The 6,385-nt window shown below is 36.7% G+C and overlaps 1 non-coding gene across 1 annotated transcript; it reads left to right on the top strand.

Moving 5' to 3' along the window:
• The first annotated feature begins 3,100 nt into the window (after positions 1–3,100).
• Positions 3,101–3,172, top strand: TRNAC-GCA (transfer RNA cysteine (anticodon GCA)). The gene has a single exon. It is a non-coding gene; the product is annotated as a tRNA-Cys (tRNA).
• The last annotated feature ends 3,213 nt before the right edge of the window (positions 3,173–6,385 follow it).

The raw sequence follows: 6,385 nt of genomic DNA, 5'->3' as shown, positions 1-6,385 counted from the left end.
AATGCCTACTGAACAAAAGAGAACTCTGTGCTTCTTTAATATTAAAACCAGTTCCTAAGCTCTTCTAGTAGAAGAACTATACTGCACTTAGGGCCTCAGAACATCCTTTTTCCCACATACTCTCTTTGTCCATTATTATATCTTTGGGGCTAGTGGTAAAGAACTGGATTGCCAATACAGGAGACAGAGACACAGGTTTGATCCCTGGGTCAGGAAGATCCCCTGGAAGAGGACATGGCAATCCACCAAAGTATTATTGTCTGGAGAATCCCACGGACAGAGAAACCTGGTGGGCTACAGTCTATTTGGAAATTTATATAAATCTAGACTGAAATTTAAAAAGACCCTGATGCTGGGAAAGATTGAGGGCAGGAGGAGAAGGGGACAACCGAGGAAAAGATGGTTGGATGGCATCACTGACTCAATGGACATGAGTTTGAGCAAGCTCTGGGAGATGGTGAAGGACAGGAAAGCCTGGCATGCTGCAGTCCATGGGGTTGCAAAGTGTCAGATGTGACTGAGCGACTGAACAGCAACAAGACTGAAGTTAAACTTCCTTTAGCACACTCTTTCTTCATAGAGGTAGTATTGCAAATAATATAAATAAAATTATAATGGGATTATTAACAAGTTCTTAGAGGACAAAGTGATTTCAAGCACATGAGAAACATTTTATCTTCAGGCAATTGAAAAATTCCTTTCCAAATATTATCACTCAATAAAATGGAACTCTTAAGGAAATCTATTATATGAGAAATCAATAGTCTGAAACTTAATAATTAGATAACATTTTCTGAAAAAGAATTCAGTAGTTCTCCTCCTTATTTGTGAGATTTATTTTTTTCTTTTGGGCTTTGGTTTATTTAAATAAATGAGACTTTGTTGTAACTGAAGGTTAAGATCACTCTCCTCTCCACATTAAAAGGTCAGTTAAATAGGACTGTCAGTATTTTTAATGATAATTTCTCTATGGAAAAGGCACTTGGCACCATGTAGGAAGCTAGTCATGAGTTTTGACCCTCGGTTCCGTCATTTATGATTGCTGTCGCCTGGAGCAAGTTACTTAATCTCTCAACCATGATTTTCTCATCAAGAAATCGCCAAATCCACAGGGCTTAACTGGAGAATTCTACCAAACATTTAGAGAAGAATTAATACCAATTTACACAATTTCTTTCAGAAAATAGAAGAGGACAAAACACTTTTCAGCATGTTTTATGACTACTTATTACCTGATACCCAAACCAGGTAAAGACCACAGACAAAAAAGAAAGCCACAAACCAGTATACTTTATGAATAGAGACATAAATATCCTTTAAAAATGTTTGCAGGGTTCAGTAATTTATCAAATACATATATTTGATATATATATACAAATACAAATATATGTATTTGATAAATTATGAATTATATATATATATATATTTGATAAACCCTACACCATGACAAAGTAGGGTTTATTCCAGAGAGGCCAGACTGGTTCCATATTTGAAGGACAATCAACATAATCCCAGAGAAGGCAATGGCACCTCACTCCAGTACTCTTGCCTGGAAAATCCCATGGATGGAGGAACCTGGTAGGCTGCAGTCCATGGGGTCGCTGAGAGTCGGACACGACTAAGTGACTTCACTTTCACTTTTCACTCTCATGAATTGGAGAAGGAAATGGCAACCCACTCCAGTGTTCTTGCCTGGAGAATCCCAGGGATGGGGGAGCCTGGTGGGCTGCCATCTATGGGGTCACACAGAGTCAAACACGACTAAAGTGACTTAGCAGCAGCAGCTGTAACAACATAATCCACTATATTAACAGGCTAAAGAAGAAAAATCTCATGATCATATCAACTGATGCAAATAAATAATTTGACAAAATCAAAAATATTAATGATTAAAAAACCCTCAAAAATAGAAAGTGTAGGGAACTTCCTCATCTTTATTCAGAGCATCACAAGATACATAAGCCAACCTTATACTTAATGGTAAAAGACTGAATTCTTTCTTTCCAAGATCAGGAACAAAGCAAAGATGTCTATTCTAATCTCTCTTTTCAACATATTGGAAGTTCTAGCCACCTATTAAAGGAAAGAAAATAAAATAAAAGGCATACAAATTAAGGGTAAAAAAGAAAAGAAATAAAACTACCTATTTGTAGATGACATAATTGTCTACATAGAATATTTGAAGGAAGCTACAAAAACTCTTAGAACTAATAAGTGAGTTCAGAAGGTCACAAGATAAAAGATAAACATATTAAAATCAATTGTAACTCTATATACTTGCAGTAAACATGTGGACACTAAAATTTAAAATAAAATATCGTTTTTAACTGCTAATAAAAATGAGACATTTTAGGTATAAACCTGCTAAAACATTTATAGGACCTGAATGTTGAAAACTACACAACACTCATGAAAGAAATCAAAGATTCAAATAATGAAGAGCTAGACCATGTTTATGAAGTAGAAAACTAAACATCATAAAGATGTCAGTAATCCCCAAATTCACATAAAGATTCAGTGCAATTCCTACCAATACCTGAGCAAGAGTGTTTGTGGATATAGAGATTTTTCTAAAATTTATATAGGAAGGCACAGGAATTAGAGTAGCTAAAATCATTTTGAATAAGAAAAATAAAGTGGGAGGAATCAGTTGACCTGATTTTAAGACTTGTTATTAGCCATAGTAATTAAGACTATATTGTGTTGGTGGAGGAATAGACACATAGAATAAGGGAAGAGAATAGAAAACCCAGAAATAGACCCACATAAATATGTCCAGCTGATTTTTGACAGAGATGCAAAAGCAACTCAAAGGAAGAAAGCTATCAATAAATGTGCTAGAACAAATGAACAATGGATAAACCAAAACCAAAAAAAGAGCCACCTCAACCTAAATCTCACACTTTATACAAAACTTAATTCACAAGCATCATGAAATTTAATATATAATCTATAAAGCCATAAATACAAAAAATTGGAAAATATTTTTGTGGGTTAGAACTAGACAGTTTGTAGACCGATACCAAGGCACAATCTGAAAAGGAAAAAATGATAAACTGGATTTCATCAAAAATAAATACTTAGGTTCTGTGAAAGGGCTTCCCTGGTGGCTCAGATGGTAAAGCGTCTGTCTGCAATGCAGGAGACCCAGGTTCGATCCCTGGGTTGGGAAATCTTGTTAAGAGGATGAAACAATAAGCAAGATGTGGGAAGAAATATCTGCAAACCACATATCCAACAAAAGACAACTATCTAGAATATATGAAGAACTCTCAAAACTCAACAGTAAACGAAAAAAAATCTAAATAATAAATAGACAAAACACATGAACAGACATTTCACCAAAGAAGTTATACAGCTAGAATATTAGCACATGAAGACATTCAAAATCACTTGCCACTAAATAAATGCAAATTAAACCCAATGTGAGCTATTACTATACACTCATTGGAATGGATACATAAGAAATGGTGATAATACTAATGGATAGAAAGGATGTGGAGAGCTGAAGAAAGATTGCTGGAGAAAACATAAAATTGCAAATTGCATAGCCATTCTCGGAAACAGATTGGCAGCTTCTTAAGAAAAAAAACTAAACATGTAAATACAATACGACCCAGCAATTGTAATTTTGAATGAAGACTACATTCATACAAACACCTGTAATGAAGGTTTATAGCAACTTCATTCTTCATAGCCCAAACTGCAAGTACTCTGGAAGTCCTTCAGTGAGTGACTGGTTAAACTCACTGTAGTTTATCTGCATCACAGAAGACCATTGAGCAGCAAAAAGGGACGGACTATTGATACACACATGTTGGAGGACGGAGAAAACAGAAAGTGCTCACCAAACAGAGAAGCCATCTCGAGGTGGAAAAATGAGGTAGGCACCTTCCTGCAATCAATAGATCAGTTCATTATAGAGTCACTTACTCACAGGTGGACACAACTGAAGTGTCTTGGCACACACACACACTCACAGGTGGATGGTGTCAACAGTGATCTGGAAGCATTCACAGCTGCACCCTGCACCGCCAAGGGGACAGTTCGGTTCAGTTGCTCAGTTGTGTCTCACTCTTTGTGACCCCTTGGACTGCCGCACGCCAGGCCTCCCTGTCCATCACCAACTCCCGGAGCTTGCTCAAACTCACGTCCATCGAGTCGGTGATGTCATCCAACCATCTCATCCTCTGCCATCCTCTGCTCCTCCTGCCTTTAGTCTTTCCCAGCATCAGGGTCTTTTCCAGTGAGTCAGTTCTTCACATCAGGTGGCCCAGTGCCAAGCGGACACTGGGACAGTTTTATAGTTAACTTAAGGTATGGAGATGGGGCTTGTTTAACTCTTGTTTTACTTAACATTTTGAAATGTTAAGTTTAACAAAAGTTATAAATAGTAAGTCAAGATCTATGAATGAGTAACTAGTCTTGTGGGCCTTGGGAATATATCAGTGAAGGTTTTCAGCATTGTTTGGGGACTAACAGAGCATACAAGCCACCTGGTCCTAATGCTTATTAAACAATATCTATTAACTACAAAGTTCTCAATGACAGAGAAGTGATTCACAGTACAGTATGTTCCTGTGTAGGGCCAATGGAAAGACATAAGGAGCCATACAGACCCAAGATGGTGTCAGTTATGCTACCAGTCCTACAAGGCAATAACCCAGATGAGTCCCCAGAGCATTGTATAAAAAGATAAACGCTACCTCGCCTACAAACTGAGATGATTCCATTTACATAACATTCTTTAAATAAGAAATAACATGATCATCAACAATAGATTGATGGGGATCCAGGCAAGGAGAGCTAGTTAATGAGGGGGTGAAGGCAGATGATGTGGCTAAAAAGGCGCAACAAGAGAGAACACGTGGTGATGGAAATGTTCTGTATCTTGACTACAGCAATATCAACATCCTAGTTGCCATCCTGTACCTTTGTTTTATAAGTGTGACCTTGGGGAAAACTGGCTGAAGGATGCATAGGATCTCTGCACTATTTCTCACAACTGCATGTGAATCTATACTTACCTCAAAATAAAAAGTTTGGTTCAAAAACAAGCTAAACCCCTCCCCCTAGAAGGACACCACAATTTTAAACAAATAGAATTTATGTTTTACAATCTCCAACGACCAATGAAAATCAGCAAAACTTAAAATTATAGTAATGAATATTAAGTGGGTTTCCCTGATGGCTCAGTGGTAAAGAATCCATCTGCCGTGCAGAAGACGCAGGTTCAATCCTGGGTCAGGAAGATCTCCTGGAGAAGGAAATGGCAACCCACTCCAGTATTCTTGTCTGGGAAATCATATGGACAGAGGAGCTTAGCAGGCTATAGTCCATGGGGTCGCAAAAGAACTGAACATGACTTACCAACTAAAACAACAAAACTAATGTTAAAGAATTTTACATGTATATGATTTTTAACAAAACGCTGATATTCACCACATCAATTCAATACAACTATCCTGCAGTGTCTTTGGGGGTTTGCAATTATGGTGTGCTAGAAAATGTGCATTTGTTTTCATTTGAAGCAATGATTTAGAGCTCTCCATTCTAAATTTTTTTAGATCTTGTGTTCCAGCCATTAGGTTAGATAATTGGCTGAGTCATGATAGCAAATGAATATAAACTAGCTCAGGTAAAATCATATGTTAAATACATATGGACCTCTGTAGGCAGATGTCACTGTGTACACAGTTGTATAAGCACATGATTTGCATTTTCACTTGATATATGAAACTTTCATCATCACAATTCTCCATCCCCTTTAAAATAAAAGACATATTTTGGTGCTCTAAAATCCTATAACTGGTGTATCTATCAATGTTGAGTGCTGGTAGGAAAATGTAGGAAGAACTGTAAGTGATCCAGCAGAATCATTCCAAAAATAGTACCTTCTTAATTCAGTGAAGAGCAATGATAAGTAAGTGATAAAAGAAGGTCACTTTCAAATTTTAATTTTACTTACTAGCCAGAAAGGGGAATGTGCAAGGATTTAATGCTGATAAACTGTGTGGAGAAAAAAAACAAATGCTTTAAATTGTATGAAAAAAGATAGAAGGGTCATCTCAACTGGGAATTCTCAAAATAAAAGATGAGGAGTTTAAAAGAAGTATAAAGTCAATATTTAATGACTTTGATGCCATTGCCAGAAAAGGCAAAAACAGAAAGATAAACTGTTTACAAGAAACACTTCAGAAAAACTTTAACATTTATCAATTATGAAAACAAAAAAGATTACATTAAAACAGAAAAAAAGTGATAGTTAAATATATTACATTGCATGCTTAGTGGCTCAGTTCTGTCCAACTCTTTGAGACCCTATGGACTGTAACCTGTCAGACTCCTCTGTCCATAAAATTTTTCAGGTAAGAATACTGGAGTG

Source organism: Muntiacus reevesi, chromosome 12, assembly GCF_963930625.1.
Source record: "Muntiacus reevesi chromosome 12, mMunRee1.1, whole genome shotgun sequence".
Taxonomy (NCBI): Eukaryota; Metazoa; Chordata; class Mammalia; order Artiodactyla; family Cervidae; genus Muntiacus; species Muntiacus reevesi.
This window is presented reverse-complemented; position numbering and strand designations above follow the sequence as displayed.